Consider the following 21401-nt stretch of genomic DNA (forward strand, 5'->3'; position numbering starts at 1 on the left):
ATGTATTTGTATTTATTAATATTTTCTTTATGAAACTTAAAAATATCATGTTTCATGCCATGTCTAAAGTTTGTGATTAGAATATTTTGATTCCAGCATAACCATATTGATGTTTCATATTCTGTCATGCTCTGTCTTGACCCCCAACTGAAAGGCGCCATATCCTCAATGGATATCAAATGTGTTTTAAAGCAGGTAAGTAAGCTCATGTTCCGTAATCAAATCACTTACAAGATAATGTCTGAAACTAAGGTTGAAACTTTATACATAAAAATAAAAACATGTTTACATGTGTTTCGTCAAATCACTTACAAGATAATATCAGAACCCAAGGTTGAAACTTTATACATAAAAATAAAAACATGTTTACGTGTGTTTCTTGGCAATGCGTAATGCTAGTCGGGGTATAGTTTTCACTAGTTAAACTATTAAGAATTTAACCCAAAATATTGACTGAATCTAGCAAGTTAAAAAGGCAAAAGATACATCTTTTGCCCCTCAGCACAAATTGTTTAGGCAAGAGTTGCCCGCTAAGAATAGAATACAGATTTTACGGCATTACAATGGAATATGATACCGACATAAAGGAAACAAATATCAAGTGCATAGTAACTCGTTTAGATTCTAGTCTTAGAAAATATTATTATTCTGTGATTATCGAACGCAGTAATTTAAAGGCCGTGTGAAAATCTGCGCACGAACTATTTTCTTATTCTCTAATAATCTGTTGACATACTGAAACCATGGTCCTGCTGTGATTTGATTTGATTTGATTTGATTTGATTTGATTTGATTTGATTTGATTCAGTACTTTATATATACATACAAATACAAACTAAAATACAGTTACATTACTATTTTTACAAATTTAAATAAATTGCACATCAATATTGCATAACATGAAAAATAATGAATTACAAACCAACACAAGTTCCAAAGGAGGCTGTTGCAAACCCCTCAATGTTTACATTAAATATCAAATGCCGTTATATCTGTAACCAATGTATAGGTCTCCTCTATCTAATGATATCAAAATAAGTAAAAACATTCCTATATTATCGCTATGACATCATTATGTGAGCGCAGCCTAAAATTGGAAAATTATCCTTATGTACAAAACTATAGGTAAAATTGTCTTTCGGCTAAGCATTATTTTGCTAGGCATTACATTATATTAAAACCATTTGAGATTTTTATTTCCTGTGATAGGAGGACCAATTTGAGATATATTATGTGAGCGCAGCCTCTCAAAATTGGAAAATTATCCTTATGTACAAAACTATAGGTAACATTGACTTTCGGCTAAGCATTATTTTGCTAGGCATTACATTATATTAAAACCATTTGAGATTTTTATTTCCTGTGATAGGAGGACCAATTTGAGATATATTATGTGAGCGCAGCCTCTCAAAATTGGACAATTATCCTTATGTACAAAACTATAGGTAAAATTGACTTTCGGCTAAGCATTATTTTGCTAGGCATTACATTATATTAAAACCATTTGAAATTTTTTATTCCCTGTGATAGGAGGACCAATTTGAGATATTATTACAACCACAGTGTGTATTACAACATGATGGGACTAATTTTGATGGATGGACTAAAGTTTTGGCCACACTGTGACCTTCGACCCCTCTTGTGAGCCACAGGGGGCATAGAAAAAATTCAAGACTAAGGATGCCAACATTGGTTCCACTAATGTATCAAAAGAAAACCCAAAGCCCATAGCGCCATTTACACTCTAAATTACAAGGATTTAAAACTAATTCCCTAAGGTTGCAATTAGGGACCAAACAGTTATAGATTTTAAATTAAGATCTGATAGATTTGAATTTCTTATGATTTATTTTAAATCCTTGACATTTAGAATGTACTATTACTAGATATGTTTATACTTAAACCTTGCCCTGATTAGATGAACATTTTAAGCGCATTCAACTGTGAAAGCGACATAGTAATGTTACACAATTGGAAGTTTTATATTTACATGACCATGATATTGGCTTCAAGCTTGACAACAATTGAGAACAGAGATGCACCAATTTTGTTGAGCATTTTTTTCTCGCGTTGGATAACCAGCGAAAGTCTTTGATTCCAGAACATATTCTCTTGACCCCCTCTTGATCAGACCTAAAGACGGTCCTAGAAAATGATTAGAGCCTTCTTTATCTGAACTTTATATCGAATTTAAATTGTGATGTTTAGTGTATGGTTTGCAGATTCACTGAAATATTAATTTTATTGCTTGTAGGTTTTATGTCGTGAAATTTAATTTAAATCACTCGAAAACCGCATCGTAAATTATTCAGCGTTATAAAGAACGATCATAGCCTGATCATGATTGGCTAAAATGCCGACATATGAATATTTTGTGAAAATCTTTAAAAATACTACTCCTCCTTTAGATTACATGCCAAAATTGTTAAGTTTCTTGACAGTGGCGTAACTCCTATGGGCTCTGGGGGGCCGCGCCCCCGGGCACCCGGGCTAAGGGGCACCCATCAGCAGACCGGATACCCTTTCGACACGATAATACTTTGTGATAGGAAAGAAGTAGAAACCTTTACCCACCATGCATAGAATTATACTCTTCAATTGGGTGCCCCTTTCAGCACAAAAATTTTTAGCGCGCTTCGCGCGCATTGCACATAAATTGTTATTTGAAAGATCAAAATTCAACTTAATTAGGCTATACCAAATTTGTATGCACATTTTTGAGCGCCCGCACCTCTGGGCGCCACAACCCCTAGCTAAGTAAAGACATTGGAGAAGATGAAAACATTTTTTTTCTTAACATGATCTTTGGTGTAATAGGTCTATAGCTTTCAATACCAAAATTGATTAGCTCTGCACCATGCACTTATAGTCCGACGAGTAGGACCTGTTTTTTCTTTTACTATATCCTCAAGACTCTGATCGCTCAAGAAAGATTAACTGCGAAAGTTCAATAACTGCGCCACCCGAAACAATTTCAGGCAGCGCGGTACGGTCACTGAACTTTCGCGATTCGTCTTTCTTGCACCATGTGAGATAGTGATCATATTCTCAGCTGAACATACATGTAGTCTGTTAACTTATATAGAAAATAGGTCCTACACCAGTTGCGTGGCGACGGGGGGGGGGGCAGAAGGGGCACGTGCCCTGCGCCCCCTCCCAGCGATGAAAGTCAAAATTTTCGCGCACTTTACGCTCATTTCAGCACAAAATCATTTGAAAGATCAATTTAAGACCGATATTCAACTTCATTATGATCAAAATTAATGCGCGATTGGTCATAATTTTGCAAATTTTCGCGCGCTCCGCTCCAAGAAATGGGGAGGGTGCCATTATGTATCCTTAGCTCTGGGCGCCACAACCCCTATTCCCTATCTTCGCCACTGTCCTACACGTCGGACTATGCACATCCTTGGTCAGGGGCACCCGATCTACTTTTGCCCCCGGGCACCCTGGCCCAAAGTTACGCCACTGTTTCTTGACCACCAAACTCGAAGTTATATATTGAAATCGTGCACTTTAACGTATATATATTATAATCATGACATTTTTTGTGTTGGTCAATGTGTACAGGGTATCATGATTCCTAAGGAATCAGTATGCGTGAATGAGTCGACAAAGGTGATTGCATTAAAGGCTTGCTGATTTATTCTCTTTTAAATTAAGAAAAGTGAAATGTTGCACTTTGCAATAATGTATAATCATTTATTCTCTATTATTCTCATTTAATATTCAGGCGACCGTCTTAAATATTACGAAGCTAAAAACTTATCCCTGAGGAAATCTAAAAAGTTATATATTGAAATCTTGCACTTTAGTATCTGCAATGTATATATGATCATGACAATTTATTATCTTTTAATTATTTAGGTGCGTATCTAAATATTACAAGGCTAAAAACTGATCCCTGAGGAAATCTGAAAAGTGATGTATTGTAATTTTGTACTTTAGTACTCTAATGTGTGATAATGATCAACCATTACTACGGTACTATATTTGAAGAATAATATCACCTTGGTGATGCGGAACCCGATATAACCTTAGTTACCTACGACTCTATTTACTAATAATGGATTGGTATCAGGTGCACAAAGAAATTGGCACTTTGAAATCTCTGTGAAATATCATTTATTTTAGTTTCTAAGGAATTCCAAACAAAACCAGAACAAAGCACACAAACAAACATAACATCAAACAAACAAAAATGTGGAGAGAAGGTGGGAAAATTGCAAACATACTCATAACTTTGCGAGTTCAAAGAGATGTGGAAAAAACATGATAAAAAATTACACATGGAAAGCAATGCTTTACAGAGTGGTCGATTTGCGGATCTGTTCCGGAATTGTGTTCCACAGTTTGGGGCGGCAATAGCACAGACACGTTCACCATATGTTTTTGCTCGGGAACGGACAATTTGGAAATGATCATTTATATTTGCACGCACGCTGCCTGCCCTAAGGCCACGAGGTGGAATATAAAGGCTGATCATTGGAGACAAGTATGAAGGAACAATGCGGTGAAACGCTAACAATGTATTTGTTCTTTCTCAGTCGGCGATGATAAATAAAAACAAACGTCATTAAATCCCACTGACCTTTTCATTCTTTGCTGCGCAACATAAAAACCAGATTTTGCAGATAGTACAGAAATTTAGCGGGTGCTGCGTTGGCTTAGCGTGGTTTCTTGCGTGTACAAATGCTCGCGTAAAAGTATGTGCACGCACAAAGTAACGCAAAGCCAACGCAGAACACGATGAGCTCCAAAGCTAGAGCCGGTGACTGGAAGTAGATATATAGACTATAGACAAACCATTTTTTAACGAAATTGGAGTAACTTTGACTTTTGACCCAGGCATGTTCGTGCAGTTAGATTAAAAATCCATGCAATGAGAATTAACAATACTATTCAAGTTTCAACCGACAAAAATGTCCGGAGAATTAAAGAAGTTCATCATCAGTAAGACTGATCGAGTCGGAAAATCATGTGAATAAATGGGTATTGCTTGGGTATCTGTAAACAATCATTCAGTTTGCAAACAAAATCCAGCAAATATTGCCTTACAACGCCTATAGCAACGCACTTTCTCCCTACCTTTTTCGGTCGCTCGCAGGGGGAAGCCTTTTCCATCGCATTTTGAACGTCAATTATGAACAATTTGACACAAAATAAGCAAAATCGTTATTGACTTGTAAGTTCTATAACGGAACATTTAACATCCCTTATGTTAGACTTAAATAGAGAAGATCTAATGGCATACTACGGTCCAATTGTCTAATACTGCCTCAGAAACAACAATGTAAAAGCATGACGGGTTTACGAGGGAACAACAGCCTAACACCGTCAGCAGGAATGAAAAATTGTATGAAGTGCAGTCAATACTATAATAACAAATAGGTTTAAATAAATATAATAACTAAATAATAGCTAATTGCACATGGTCTGAATTGTGAAAATATAATGACATTTTGTAACAAATAAATCATTTCTTACATGATGAAGATAATTGTTTTTTAAGCAAAAGTTGTGACCTTTTTACTAATTGTTGAGTAAAATATTTTTTTGCAGTGAACATGTTAACCAAACATCTCGTTAGATCACCATTCTTGTTATTTTGCGATGTGACTGTTTTTTGCCATAACTTATTACCTATATAAAATATATAGACTTTGAAAGTGCATAGGACTCGTTATCCCATTGTTTATTGTATTAGATATTTGATTTGTATTTTTATGTATGTAGTTATTATTTGCTATCTTCTTAAAGTGCATTCAGGCGTTTCAATAATGTGCTATATAAATTGCTTTTTATTGTTTTATTATTATTTATTATTATTATTATTGCATTCTAATAAACAACTTTTAAACCTGATTCCGTAAACCAGCTGTGTACTTTCATTGAGCAGCAGCGAGGTAACAAAATTACAATTCAATTAAATGTTTTTTTATTTTTTTCGGTATTGTTGTTGCTGTAGTGGTGGTGGTGTTGTAGGGAGCTTTTGAATTTGAAAAGGGTCCCTTAGTACAGATAAAACATTTCAGAAATGATTCCAAAACAACTTTAAGTCAATTTTGCAGCCAAAATATCGTTATCATAATATTATAATTTTCATATGTGTAACTCGTCACCTCTGATCGGAAGAATGTTTGTAACTCAAAATGTTCAGGTGTGAACATACCCCCGGGTCAGACGACATGTTTTTGATTTTCTTTTTCACAAAATTTAATCTAAAATGTTAGTCCCTCTGAGGCATATGCACGTCTCCGTTTAGGCAATAATTTCCAGCTTAGAATAAGGCAAGCAGTTTACTGTACGGGGAAGGGAGACAACGAATATGACACCGACGTAAGGGGAACACATATCAAGTGTACACTACATATTTTCTCTAGTCTAAGAAAGACTAATATATTAGTTTGTGAGGGATCATTGAAATACATATGAATTGGTTTTTTTCTTTATTTACATGACTATGTGAAATAAAACTGTTTGAATTTCTCTACACAAGGGGTTCACCGCCTTATTCATTCCAAAGCAATGTAAATCTTATTTTCTTCATATTCGAGCAAAAAATGAGACGAGGTATGTCTTTGCAAAGTAGTTCAAATAAAAGCAGAAAAACAACAATAAATATCAAAAGTAAGCAAAATGGCAAAAAAAAGAACGAGAAAGAAGAAATAACGAGAAAAAGAAAGAAAAGGTAAAAAAGCTGAAGAGAAAAAAATCTTTTCAAACACGTTTTCTGAAGCACTAATGTGTCTTCTGATCCTAAACCAGATATAGCAACTAACTGTCGAACTCGCGGCAAATATATTTGGTTAAATCTTTGAACTCAGATTAGTGTCCGAAATATTTAACTAAGGCATTCCCTGTTGATTAGAAATTCAAACATTGATTTTGAGATATAGCCAAACAAATGAAAAATGTTTGTTTCCTCTTGTGTTGGAAACTCTTTAATTGCTTATCTTTGGAACTGGTTGTTCAATTTTAATGGGTTTTCTGCAAAATCCAGCTTTGTTAATACCTTTTATTAACCTATATAATAAGAAACTGAAAATTTATTATTGCCGAGTTCCGACTGATTTTGCTTGATCGCATCACATATCACAATCACACGATGTGGATTGTGGAGGTACTCCAGAAAACGGTACTATTATCTTTAAATGTTTGTGACCCTGATGTGGTACTTAGTACACTTGTTTCATTGGTCATTCCTTGAATGGTTCAAAAAACATTTATATGGGTGGCCTTTATCAAGATTCAACTTGTGACAAGCGGACAAGTGAGGGACCATGTCACCTTAAAGGACTTTGCAGCAAATCTTGCAGCATGCGGGGAACCAGCTTTACCAACAGCAGAGAAGAACGATGATTGAAAGCCATCTCACATCAAGGAAGGCCTATTCATTATTGAAAGCAGTATTCAATTTAATTTATTCACTGAACCATAAAAACTGTTAAAGGGAAAAATTGTCAAACACAAATTCAAACATAAAAAGCCTATGTAGAAAAATGCAACTTTTTTTGGCCGAAAATATCGCAAATGACTACATTTTGCAATGAAGATGATAAAAAGTAGCAACACAAACCCGCTCACTTGATGCATAACTAATCAGCCTATGTTCCAAACTTTAAAACAAGAGAATTGATCAAGCCGTTTTTGGATTATACTAAAATGTCTTAGGGGGGACTTACTTTTTAGAACCGTTTACTTTGGCAAGCAATACATAAACTAAATAGACGGGAAGTATAGCTCCATCGAGTAAATGACTCGGCGATATATAGCTATCTGTTTATTGGATTTATTGCCAGAGTTCCTTTTACATGTATTAGTTTTATTGTGAGAGGGCACTCGTAAAGATTGGATATATAAGTTACAGTATGCGCGTGTGAGGAAAACAAGGGATAGCATCGAAGATCTGCTGATATTTTTTTATTTAAGTGGGCGGCGTAAAGATTATGAGTCTCAATTATCGGTCCCTGAGGAAATCGGAAAAGTGATGGATAGAAATTTTACACTTCAGTACTGCAATGTGTAATCAGGTTGTGTGTGTGATCACGAGGATTTTAAACATTACTTCCTCATTCAAAATAAATGTTTACCAAATTTGGTACCTGTTATTAGACGGACTTTTAATTTTATAATATAAATATTTGTGTAATGTAATATGCAGAGTTTTATAACGCAAGGCATACAAAATCATACAGCACGAAGCAACTGAAAGACCATGCATCCTACGTGATTGCGAAATCATGCCCAACTACATATAGGCACGAAACATTTGGCCAGGCGACTATAGCAAGCCATTGGACCCATTACGTATTGCGGCAACGCTTTGCTTTCGAAAGCAACGCGTTGTTTTCTTTGCTCAACTCACTAGGTCGGCAACGCGTTGTGTATGTTGGCCAATCATCTCAAAGCTTTCAGGAGCTGTTGACTTCGATGTTTCTGATGATTAATAGTTGTATGTAACACACATCGATCTGCACCTGTAAGCGAAGAGAATATTTTAGGATCACTGCCTTCACTTAATGGGCATTTAATAAGTATACATGTTCAGTACGTGTGAAAAATAAAGCATTTGAACAGCACTGGTCATGTTTTCATGTTTAACCCAGGTACACCCCATGTAGTAAATACTAGTATGCAGTATGCTGTGTATAGTTGACGGAGAAGGTCACTCCAACCATAATGCTCCAACGGGTCACTACACGCAATCGCTGTGTGTATATAAGGCGAAGGTCATTGTCCATTGTTGTTGTTATCTTGAACGGGCCGGTTATGAATGTTATGATGTACATGTTGTACATAATACTTACAATCTCTGATATAATTATTAATATATCCCTACCATGCATGTGTTCCAATTAACACAGGCCTATGCATAAATTTAGGATTATTATATATATGGGAAACAATGAAAACAATGAATACAGAAAGCATAGAAACCACGTGGTATCATCGACGACCGAGTCTTCTATAAGATTCACTGTGATTGGCGCTCTTCGCAACACGATCTAAAATGAAAGCAACGCGTTGCTTTTGGCATCTTTAAACAACGCGTTGCTTTGGAAAGCAATGAAAAGCTATGTTCCTATTGGCTGGTTTAACAACGCGTTGTTTATTGCAAGCAACGCGTTGCCGCAATACGTAATGGGACCAATGGCTTGCTATAGGCGACGGTCACGTGCGTGGCAGTAGTAGTAGTAGTAGTAGTAGTAGTAGTAGTAGTAGTAGTAGTAGTAGTAGTAGTAGTAGTAGTAGTAGTAGTAGTAGTAGTAGTAGTAGTAGTAGTAGTAGTAGTAGTAGTAGTAGTAGTAGTAGTAGTAGTAGTAGTAGTAGTAGTAGTAGTAGTAGTAGTAGTAGTAGTAGTAGTAATAGTAGTAGTAGTACAGGGTGAGTCAAAAAAAGTGCAATAGAGCAAAGAATCGATATTTATGTAAGAACCACGTTGAACTTTCCAATTATTGAAAGTTTCTATAAATGCCACACTCAATAGTCACCTGTTGTGAAAAAATGAAGCCAATCACATCTACCGTTTAATTTTTAAGAGTCATTTTGCTGCGATACCCAATTTCATTATTTGTCCACGAGGTACCGTGTATTTTGAATGAGAGCACACAATGCACGATAAAGGCACCAGCTCTGAAACTGACTTTAACTTAAATATTGATTTTTGCGTTTTTATAATTTCTTTTTTCTGTTCAAACAAACTTTCTAACATTACTTTAAGTCCTTCATACCTCACTAGACTCCAACTCCATTTTTAAAAATCCCAATATGTCCAACTTACTGGATATTTTATAATTCACTTCTCTTCAATTTGCGCGCATTTCATTTCGACATTTGAAAATATCTGCCTACAAATGTGTATGTTTTCGATAGAGAATAAACATCTTTAAAGTAAAGGTAAAATGAAATTTACAACAAATAATGTTTCTTTTCCTTAAACAAGACCAAGGGCAATAACACTTTGTGTGCTCCATGTTATTTCAATGCCAATGAGTTTATGAAAATAGCAGTTGTTCCAAATCTTCCTTACACAGAGTGGGCTGACATTCAAATTATAGATGTTTCTTGGACAAACATTAAAATTGGGTATCGCTATAAAATGTGCCATAAAAACAAAACGTTAAATGCTAATTCCTTGGTTTTGTCACACAAGGTCACTAATGGGTGTATCATTTATAAAATGTTTTAAAACCTAAAAGGATCAAATCCGTTGTTTAATAAAAATGGATTCTTTTCTCTATTGCACTTTTTTTGACTCACCCTGTAGTAGTAGTAGTAGTAGTAGTAGTAATAGTAGTAGTATTTTTTATTATTATTATTATTATTATTATTATTATTATATTATTATTATTATTATTATTATTATTATTATTATTATTATTATTATTATTATTATTATTATTATTATTATTATTATTATTATTATTACCTAGCACACAATACCCCCCCCCCGAGCTAGGTCCTGTAATGCTTTCCGATTCTGCTTCTCCCTGGCAACAAACTTCAAAATGCTTCTCCTACAATAATTATATCACGTACACATATGTATTGGCTATATCCAGTACCCATAAGCAAAATTGGGATCAATGGTCATTAAAGGAGCATTTCTGGTATATAACCACATACCTTCAAATACCCTCTTCTGTCACATATCACATAGCACAATGACGTCACTTGCATATATGCATTCTTACAATTGCATTATCTGGACATCTGTAAGAGGTATGGGGCTCAAACTCAATGACCAGGGGAACATTTTAGAATACTTTGCAGGGGTCAGGTATATGGCTCAAATCTTATAATTTCATTTGCTCGACATCTGTAAGAGGTATGGGGCTCAAACTCAGTGACAACAAATCTCATGACCAGGGAACATTTTGCAGAGGTCAGGTTAAAGGTCATGCAAAGGGCAAATTTTAGAAATGCATTTTCTCAAAATCGGTGACAACAAACTTTTAAATGACTAGTGGAACATTTTTATTTTCTATTATTAATATTATTATTATTATTATTATTATTATTATTATTATTATTATTATTATTATTATTATTATTATTATTATTATTATTATTATTATTATTATTATTATTATTATTATTATTATTATTATTATTATGTTAACCCTTGAACTATGAATGAGCCCCCCCGAGTTTTTATTCGTCTTACTAAGCTACACACCCTTTGTGCTCATTGTGATAACGTTTTTACCCCAGCACCTTGCCCGGGGGTAGGACCGACCATCAAAGATGACCATAGAAGGGGGGGTTGGTGATGCACAATGATTTTCATTTCGCTCTTCTGAAATTATTTCAAGAGCTACTGATTTTTACTTGTTAGTTAGGTGAAAATAGTCATTTCCTTTTATATTTAGGAGAAAAATTGCATGGGCGCCCTCACATTATGATGTCATAGCGACATTATATTTGGAATATTAGTATTTATTTTGGTATCACTGGATAGAGGAGACCCATAGCTTAAATGAGTATATTATAACGGTATATGGCGTTTATAATTGAGAACTGAGGGGGTCGCAACAACCCCCCTCTTCGTAGTTCGTGTTACAATATATGGCTCAGTTGTTCTCGGGTTAACGAACATACGTGACAATAACAGATCAAACAGTACGAGACAGCCCTATAGTCACAAAAACACACGTTCACGAACATACGTGACAGAAACAGTCCAAACCGGACAAGTCAGACCAACTATACTCAAAAACAAAAACAGATGTTCATCGACCTACGTGATAGAAATAGGCCAACTGAATGGTAAATATAATTATGTACATAATATTTGTTCACTTTAAAGGTGTGTGCCGACTGCCCCGTTTCACAACCTTATCCCAAGCACCACTTTACCTCACCATAATTGAAATTTTGATATCAAAAGAGCGCAAACATACAAACAGATGTTCACCAACTAACGTGACAGAAACAGACCAAACCGGAATCAGCAGCCCATCTATACTCACAAAAAGCAGACGTTCACCAACTAACGTGACAGTTTCAGGTCAACCCGGACTCGGCAGCCCAACTATCCTCACAAAAAAAACACCGTTCACCAGCATCATCATCATCAGTCAGCTTTCTCCAACTGTTGCGATCTTGGGCAAGCGAAACAATTTTGTTTGGCTGCAGCATCCCTTCAGTATCTCCCAGGAGGTGCTGTACATACTGTAAGTACAGTGTCCGCAGCCGTCCCGGTTTCCTCTTCCCATGTGGTGGAATATAAAGGGCATATTCTTTCACAGGCTCGTCATCTTCAAGACGCAGTATATGGCCGAGAAATTTGAGTTGATGAATCTTGACTCTGGCAATCAGTGGAGTGGTGTTGGTCAAATTGTAGATGGTTTCATTTGGGATCCGATCCACACGCTTGATGTTTAACATGATTCTGTAGCAAGATGTTGCAAAGGCATTGATCTTATTTTCCATGTCCTTGGTGACTACCCATGACTCGCAACCGTACAGAAGGATAGTGACACAAGTTGTCTCAAACAGCTTGATTTTTGTTCCGATTGGCAGGGATGGGCTTCTCCAAAGACGTTCCAGTTTCCAGAAAGCGGCCCAGGCTAGTGCTTTTCTTCTTTTTAGGTCTCCAACACTAGAGCCCATCTTGGAACCCAAGTACTTGAAGTCTGTGACATGGTTGATGGTACTACCATAGACTTCAAGTGCTGGCTGGGCGTTACAGTTTGCAGTCATATATTCTGTCTTAGGTGCGCTGATGACAAGGCCTAGATCTGCTGCTGCTGTTGCAGTCCTAGTAAGCTGTGACTGGGCCCCGGGCTATAGAAGATTCCAACAGGGCAATATCATCAGCAAAATCCAGGTCATTCAGCATCTTAGCAGGATACCTGCTTGACCGACGTGGGTAGGTAACAATTCCAGCGTCAATTCCAGAAGTTGATTTCTTCAGGAGGTAGTCTACCAGGATAATGAACAGGAATGGTGCCAACACATCACCCTGAAGCACTCCAGTTGTTACTTGGAAAGGCTCTGAGATACTTCCATCTACCATAACGGCACTATTGGAGTCCTTGTAGAGCACCTGGATGGCATTGACCACAACCTTTGGTATTCCATAATGCCGCAGCACTGAGAACATGACGGACCTGTTGATGGAGTCAAAGGCTTTTTGAAGTCCACAAAAGTGACTGTCAAGGGAAGTTGGTACTCCTTGAAGCCTTCCATGATCCTCCTCAAAATGTGTATTTGCTGAGCACAGCTTCGACCTGATCTAAAGCCAGCCTGGTTGCTTCTCAGTAAAGGATCAATGTGAGGTCGGATTCTGTTCAGAAGGATCTTGTTGTACACTTTTGCGGCAATGGACATAAGTGAAATACCACGGTAGTTTGTCATGAGAGAGAGGTCACCTTTCTTTGGTAGAGGAATGATGACATTTGTGACCCACTGACGTGGCGGTATCAGCGTTGAGAATACTTCCATACAGAATTTGAGAATCATATCAATCATGCTATCCCCTCCTCCCTGAAGTGCTTCAGCAGTTATAGCACAGTCCAATGCTGCTGCCTTGTTGGTCTTCATGGCTGCTATTGCTTCAACTACTTCTTCACGAGTTGGGGGCTCAGTGATAATAGGAAGATCTTCAACAGCTGGTGCAGGAAGTTCTGAAGCTGCTGTGCCACTGTCGTTGTTAAGGAGTGAGCTGAAATATTCCTTCCATTCCTCAAGCAGTTCATGGTCACTGGTTGGGGCTGATCCATCTCTCTTTTGACTTTTACCCCTTTCCTTGAGTTCTTCCCAGAAAGCGAGTGTATGATTTTCCAGGTGGTGGTGTAATTCCCCATTGCATCGGCCAGCTTCAGGTCTTCCATCTGCTTATTGAGTGTAGCAAGCTCATCAGATTTATAAGAGTTGTTTAGGCCGGTGTTCAAGTTCCTCCACCTTTCTCTAGATTGACGAGACTTCGAAATGGAGTACCGCTTTTTGGCCTCATCCCTTTCAAGTTTAAGTCTGATGGTTGCATCTGATACCCAACTTGGCAGTCCGCATGGCTTTTGCTTTCCAATAACTTCCTCAGCAACTTCACGAACTGCTGTCTCAAAGGTCTCATACCTATCAGAGATGGGTGTGGCATCATCCATGCTCAAGACCTGGAATCTGTTTGTTAGTTCCAGCTGAAATTCCTCCTTTGTATCGGGATCTTGCAACTTCTTCCAATTGAATTTTGGTCTCTTGCAAGGTTTTCCTTTGCTTGTTCGCAAACTGGCAGCTAGACGGACGCTCACAATACGATGATCGGAGTCCACTTCTACTGAATTGTATGCTCGACAGTTGCGAAAAGAATTTACCCACTTGCTGTTTATTAGAATGTGGTCTAACTGTGCATGGGTTGATCCAGCTGGATGGGTCCAAGTCCAGAGACGATTCCTGGGTTGGGGAATCTCATTTGGGCCGGTCTGAGGTTGTACTCCTGGCAAATGTTGACCAGACGCTCACCATTGTCATTGGTTGAATCATGGTAGCAGTATGGACCAATCACCCAAGGATGGGAAAGATGACTATCTGTTCCAATTCTGGCATTAAAATCACCAAGGATGAGATGGATGTCGTGCCTTTTCATACCATCCAAGTGGTCAGATAGAGATGAATAGAAATCCTCCTTGTCAGAAGATGTTGAGCACTCAGTGGGTGCATATACAACAGTGATGCTAAGCTGAGGGTTACCATGGAATGTTACAAATAGTATCCTCTCGCAAACAGCTTCAACACTCTTAAGACATCTGTGAACATGCTTGGACAAGACCAGACCCACTCCTCCATGCCTTTGCTTGGTAGCAGAACTGTATACTATAACCCAGTTCCTATCGTCTGACCAAAGTTCACCAGCATACATGACAGAAACAGGCCAAACTTAGCAGATCATTTCTTTAATACCGCATTGTTTTAAAGAGAGGTCATTATAGATTTTCTACTCAGCATTGTTTAAAATAATTCATGTGTCCTTTAACCCATGTTCATTTTAGTACTTTTGGAAAAATATCAGAGTCTGGAATTTTTAAGTCATTTATGATACTAGCTTTACGACTGCCTTTATAATGGGTTGCGTTCCAAATTAACTTATTAACCTTTTGACAAAAATACATGTGGCGTTATAAGGTAACACCATGTTAAGATATCATGCAGGCCTACATGTAAGATACTGAGATAAAGCTAGCCTTTTATGATTATTATCTCGCCAATTGGGGTAAGTTCACTTCTGAAATCAGCGTTTAAAATGTTCAACTATAATTCAAACCAAATAAATATGCTTCGTTGTGGGTACCCAATAAACCATATTGGACTATATTCCTCCAGGAGAGACCCTACCAACTTATTTTATATTAGCTCATATTGCAATCTTGCCTCCAAGGACCAAATTTCATCGCTACAGATTTGCTAAATCTTATCTTGAGACCCGGTGCCTTAGAGAAACTATCAAGAACATCACGAATTTCAGAAATGTATACCTGTAATACCGTATTATTTGAATGTTTAAAGCAGGTACCCCTAAAAAGTTCAAGAAATTTCGTTTTCTGGTGTAATTTTGAAAGTACAAATGGTGTGCAGAAAAGTTGCGCTACCATTTTCAATGCTTATAACCATTGTATGCAGCAATAAACAGTATGTAGGAAGGTATATTTGAAAAAGGTATACTTAATTTTACATCAAAGTTGAAGAAACATCCAGGATATGATAAAATAGTTAGTCCAGTTGAACAGATTTTAATTATCAATTTGATATCAAAGTTGACTTTTAAATATAGAGAAATAATAAATGTAGATAAACATTTGGGATGCAAAAGTAAAGTGAATTAAAAAAAAAAAAAAACATAAACATAAACGCCGACATAAACATTGTCGAATCTGAAAAAAAAACACTTGTTATTCCGCAGCCTGCTTACCATGCTCGCCAACTGCGAATAGTAAAGCATTTCGTCTTCTATAATCTCACCGGGATTTGTTACAAGTGTTTCATCATCAAGTATAAGTTTAGTATAACTATTTCAATAATTCTGTTTTCTAAATTAATATCCTCTACATGCTATTTTTCACGTTGTTCTAGATATTACAAGATGGTACAGTTATGGGTAACTATACCTGAAATATATCAATGAAAGCAAGAAAAGATGAAAAAAGGGCTCTTCATGTGACATTTCTCTTTCGCTTAGGATTGAGACAGATTATTTAACATTTTAGATCGCCAGGATTAGAAAGCGCCAACTTAATGTCACTAAGGACATCTAACTCAATGCCCTGCGGTGCCGCCAACTTAAAGATGATACATACTTTCAGCAGTTAACGGAGACGAAGGCCAGTTGAGTTTAAAGCAGTGACAGGCGGACATGACTGCGACATAAACGATATTTTTGATTAAAACTTAGTGCTAACACACCCTATGGCATTCTGTTCTAATTCTAGCTTGGATCATGTTAGTGATGTCTACTTTTATATTAGTTATATTGCATTTCATCTTTTTGGGGCACTTTGGATTTGAAAGATTCCAGACATCGTCCAATTGGAAAATAAGAGTCATTTTATGAAAATATGCATTTTATAGATTCGACGGGCTCTGAAGATCGATTAACCCAAACGTTTTGTCAAACAATGTATACATAATTGCTATTCCAAATTTCAAAATAATTATGAAATAACCCGCGCACTACCCTAACCCTAATCCTAACTCTAATCTAACACAAACGGTGCGCGGAGTAAACCAATTTGATCTGAAGATATGATCGATTAACGCAAACCTTTTGTCAAACAATGTATACATAATTACTATTCCAAATTTCAAAATAATTATGAAATAACCCGCGCACTACCCTAACCCTAGTCCTTACTCTAATCTAACACAAACGGTGCGCGGAGTAAACCAATTTGATCTGAAGATATGATCGATTAACGCAAACCTTTTGTCAAACAATGTAAACATAATTACTATTCCAAATTTCAAATTAATTATGAAATAACCCGCGCACTACCCTAACCCTAATCCTAACTCTAATCTAACCTAAACGGTGCGCGGAGTAAACCAATTTGATTTAAAGGTGCTTAAACCAAACGGGATTGATCGCGATCTAATCTCTTTGCATGTTCTATCTGAGCATTTTTAAGTACTGTATGGGGATGATGCCTTTTCTTTTAACACTTACAAATTTTGCATTTTGGTTATTGGCAAGTGGTTTTTTTTTCTAACAAACTCTATTTGTAACCAGTGGACTTCGGGTATATATATAAATGCGCATTTATAAATGCGCACGTGACATCTACAAGTCGCCATACCGTGTTCAACGATGTAAGGTACCCGAAATTCCACACGCAAAAGTATAGGCGAAAATGACAGGTTACAAGGAAAATTGCTTTTGCAAAATAGTGGCATTGATTGCAAAGGGCAAAATAATTTGACCCGAAACATAAACTCTTTATTTGGATTTTCCATCACGGAAAAAAAAATGACGGAAAAGCTAGATATAGCTGATTTTAAAACTTATATTTCATTATTTCCGTGCTAAATGGGCGTGGCAATTGGCCATATTGATGACGAAATGTGATTCTTACTGGCATTAAGGTCAGAACTGAGTAGCTGCCGATGATGTTATTTGATAATTTTTGCACGTGATGATCATGATGATAGGGAACTTAGGGGGCTGTCATTTTTTCGGAAGGAATGGGTCATGGATTTATTTATTTGGGAGTCACGATAAATATCCCCCCATAGTGCCGCTACTGAACAATAACCCTGACCCTAATTTTAACTCTAATTTTAACGTCAATTGACGAAACGATAACTTTAGCCCTTTTCGGAATAATGACCCTCTCGAACTATAAATAATAGGCTAGATGTCCCCGCCCGACCTCCTCAACCCTAACTTACTCATTCGCTCGCTCACATCACAGATGCTCACATCAATTAAGTATCAAAAATTGACAAAAAACTAATTCAAAATGTGTTTTTAAGCACCTTTTTGTGTCCCCTATGCTAAATCGGTGATCTGTACACCCTTTGATCATGTTGACGTACAATTTAGAGTATAAACACGTAGATGACTGTACATGATCTAATCATCCCGGCTTGAAGATGTTGAGGAAGACTTGTATACTATACATCACGCTCATACGTTATATGACAATTTGACGTACAATCACGTATGTGATGCATGGTTTGAGGTTTATTCAGCTAGTAAGTTAGATCTCGTCATACACATTATTGTCATGGTATTATGTTGTGATTGTATACGTCAATTTTGTTCAGTTTGATTCAACCGGCTTATAAATTTTACTTTACACGGAAGGGAAAGTTAGCAAAAAACAATTAATTTATGAGTGTAAAAGGGGGAGGGTGGTTTTGGGGGAAAGGGGGAGGGACAAATAATATAAAGGCGAGAAAAAAAGAAACCGTGTTCTACGGGCGGACGGACCTTTCAAGTAGGGTCGGTCGGTCGGTTGCTATTTTTTTAAACTTTTTTTAAATAACCCCAAAAAATCACAAAAATCTGTAAATAAATTTCAATTTGAGAAAAAACAAAAACAAAATTGTCCTGAAATTTCCGAAATTTGGGATCGGCATTCATTTGTACAGGAAAAATTTGTTTCCTAATTTGTTCAACATTGTTCGTTTTGCGTCGCCTAAGTAAGTAAATAAATAAATAAATAAATAAATAAATAAATAAATAAATAAATAAATAAATAAATAAATAAATAAATAAATAAATAAATAAATAAATAAATAAAAATAAATAAATAAAAATAAATAAATAAATAAGCATTAGTTATGTTTGTACATGGGGGGGGGGGGGTGCTGTGCAATAATCATGATCCTTCGATATCCATGATTTATCCTTGCAAATTTATAGCATCGAACCTCCAGCCAATGTTCCTTGCCAGTGCTAGCCACGAAACAAGGTCACAACTGTAGCCACTCCTTCAATGGTCGCCATTTCAGTGATTGACAGTGATGTAATGCAAATATGGCGCTGGCCATCTGGTCACGTGCGCATTTATAAAACCGCATTTATATATACAACCGAAGTCTACTGGTAACTAAGATGTACTTGTAGCTTCTTAGCTGGTTGCATAAATAATTTTAAAATCTATATTTTAATAAGTTTAATGACTGTGGTATTGAGGTGAAATTATTCCAAGCATAAGTAATATTCATTCAAGCTTTCAATGTCCTGTTCTTTGAAAAATACAATAAAAAGTACGCAGCATTTGAAGGTCAGTATCAACCAAGTTGATAAGAGCAGCACATTGGTACAGGGTGTCCCCCAAAAAGAGGCCCCTCATTGCGCCTATTTCTGAAAAGTTGATCAAATATATTTTGGTATGCAAAGAAACCCTTTATTGTTAGCTTTAATAAACCAAAACAATTATTTCAATCGGCTCACAACTTTTGAACTTTTAAAGACAAGTACCCGTTTTTCACTCTGTCCACGGATAGCAAACAGAGTGGTTGGGATGGGTCATGCTGTGGAGTGGCCTGCAAGATCACCAGACCTCACACCACTTGATTTCTTCATTTGTGGCAAAATCCAAGATATTTGCAAACGTATCACTGCTATATTCGCAAGTATCCAGCGCACAAGGTTGGTACGCAACGCAATTGATGCAATGAGGACCAGGGCTGAAACCTGTATTCGTCAAGAAGGCAACCAGGTAGAGGGCAGAGCAGCACAGTAAACTCACTTCAAAAGAACCAAAGACAAACTAAACAGCCCTTTTCAGGGCTACCTTTTATTACAAAAAGAGAAATGTCTGATGTGGTCAATAAAAAGAAAGCAAGAAACAATAAAGTAAGAAAGTAAGAAACATAATAAAACAAAAAGGCATAAAATAACCGAGAAAAACATAAGTAATTGCAAGTATAGCAAAAGAAGTCCCATCCCACAAATTAATGACACTTAACAAAATTCATAACCCATAACCCCACCGGTAAAGCCCATTCCCTAAAATAAAGTTGTTATTTTATAAAGTTATCATCGAGGAATGTTTTATATTCATGAATGGTATATGCACTTTTCAATCTTTGAAGTAGCCAAACCTCCTCCGTGGACAGAGTGAAAAAGGGATACATTTCTTTAATAGGGCATCTATCTTCAAAAGTTATGAGTCGATTGAAATAATTGTTTCGGTTTATTAAAGCTAACGGGATACCCTGTATCTTAAAAAAAACCGCATTACCGAATTCATAGAACGGAATCCGGATCTACAGTGAACTTATTGTGTATTCACGAGATTATCCACGTTTTTGAAAGGGCCTGTAGAATTCCAATGGTGGCCATTCTGAGGGGACCCCTCGGAGTCCAAACATATTGCAAGGAGTTAAAATCTGAACGGTTTTCACAGGGTATGCAATGGTGATGGTAATGCGCCCCAAGAAGTTTATTACACGGGGTATATAACAGTCATAATACATCCAATTAGTCATATTATCAAATGTTTTAATATGAGTGAAAAAGGGGGAGGGTGGTTTTGGGGGAAAGGGGGAGGGACAAATAATATAAAGGCGAGAAAAAAAGAAACCGTGTTCTACGGGCGGACGGACCTTTCAAGTAGGGTCGGTCGGTCGGTTGCTATTTTTTAAACTTTTTAAATAACCCCAAAAATCACAAAATCTGTAAATAAATTTCAATTTGAGAAAAAACAAAAACAAAATTGTCCTGAAATTTCCGAAATTTGGGATCGGCATTCATTTGTACAGGAAAAATTTGTTTCCTAATTTGTTCAACATTGTTCGTTTTGCGTCGCCTAAGTAAGTAAATAAATAAATAAATAAATAAATAAATAAATAAATAAATAAATAAATAAATAAATAAATAAATAAATAAATAAATAAATAAATAAATAAATAAATAAAATAAATAAATAAATAAAAATAAATAAATAAGCATTAGTTATGTTTGTACATGGGGGTGCTGTGCAATAATCATGATCCTTCGATATCCATGATTTATCCTTGCAAATTTATAGCATCGAACCTCCAGCCAATGTTCCTTGCAAGTGCTAGCCACGAAACAGGGTCACAACTGTAGCCACTCCTTCAATGGTCGCCATTTCAGTGATTGACAGTGATGTAATGCAAATATGGCGCTGGCCATCTGGTCACGTGCGCATTTATAAAAGCGCATTTATATATACAACCGAAGTCTACTGGTAACTAAGATGTACTTGTAGCTTCTTAGCTGGTTGCATAAATAATTTTAAAATATATATTTTAATAAGTTTAATGACTGTGGTATTGAGGTGAAATTATTCCAAGCATAAGTAATATTCATTCAAGCTTTCAATGTCCTGTTCTTTGAAAAATACAATAAAAGTACGCAGCATTTGAAGGTCAGTATCAACCAAGTGGATAAGAGCAGCACATTGGTACAGGGTGTCCCCCAAAAAGAG

This window comes from Amphiura filiformis, chromosome 20 (assembly GCF_039555335.1).
Source record: "Amphiura filiformis chromosome 20, Afil_fr2py, whole genome shotgun sequence".
In the NCBI taxonomy this organism is placed as follows: Eukaryota; Metazoa; Echinodermata; class Ophiuroidea; order Amphilepidida; family Amphiuridae; genus Amphiura; species Amphiura filiformis.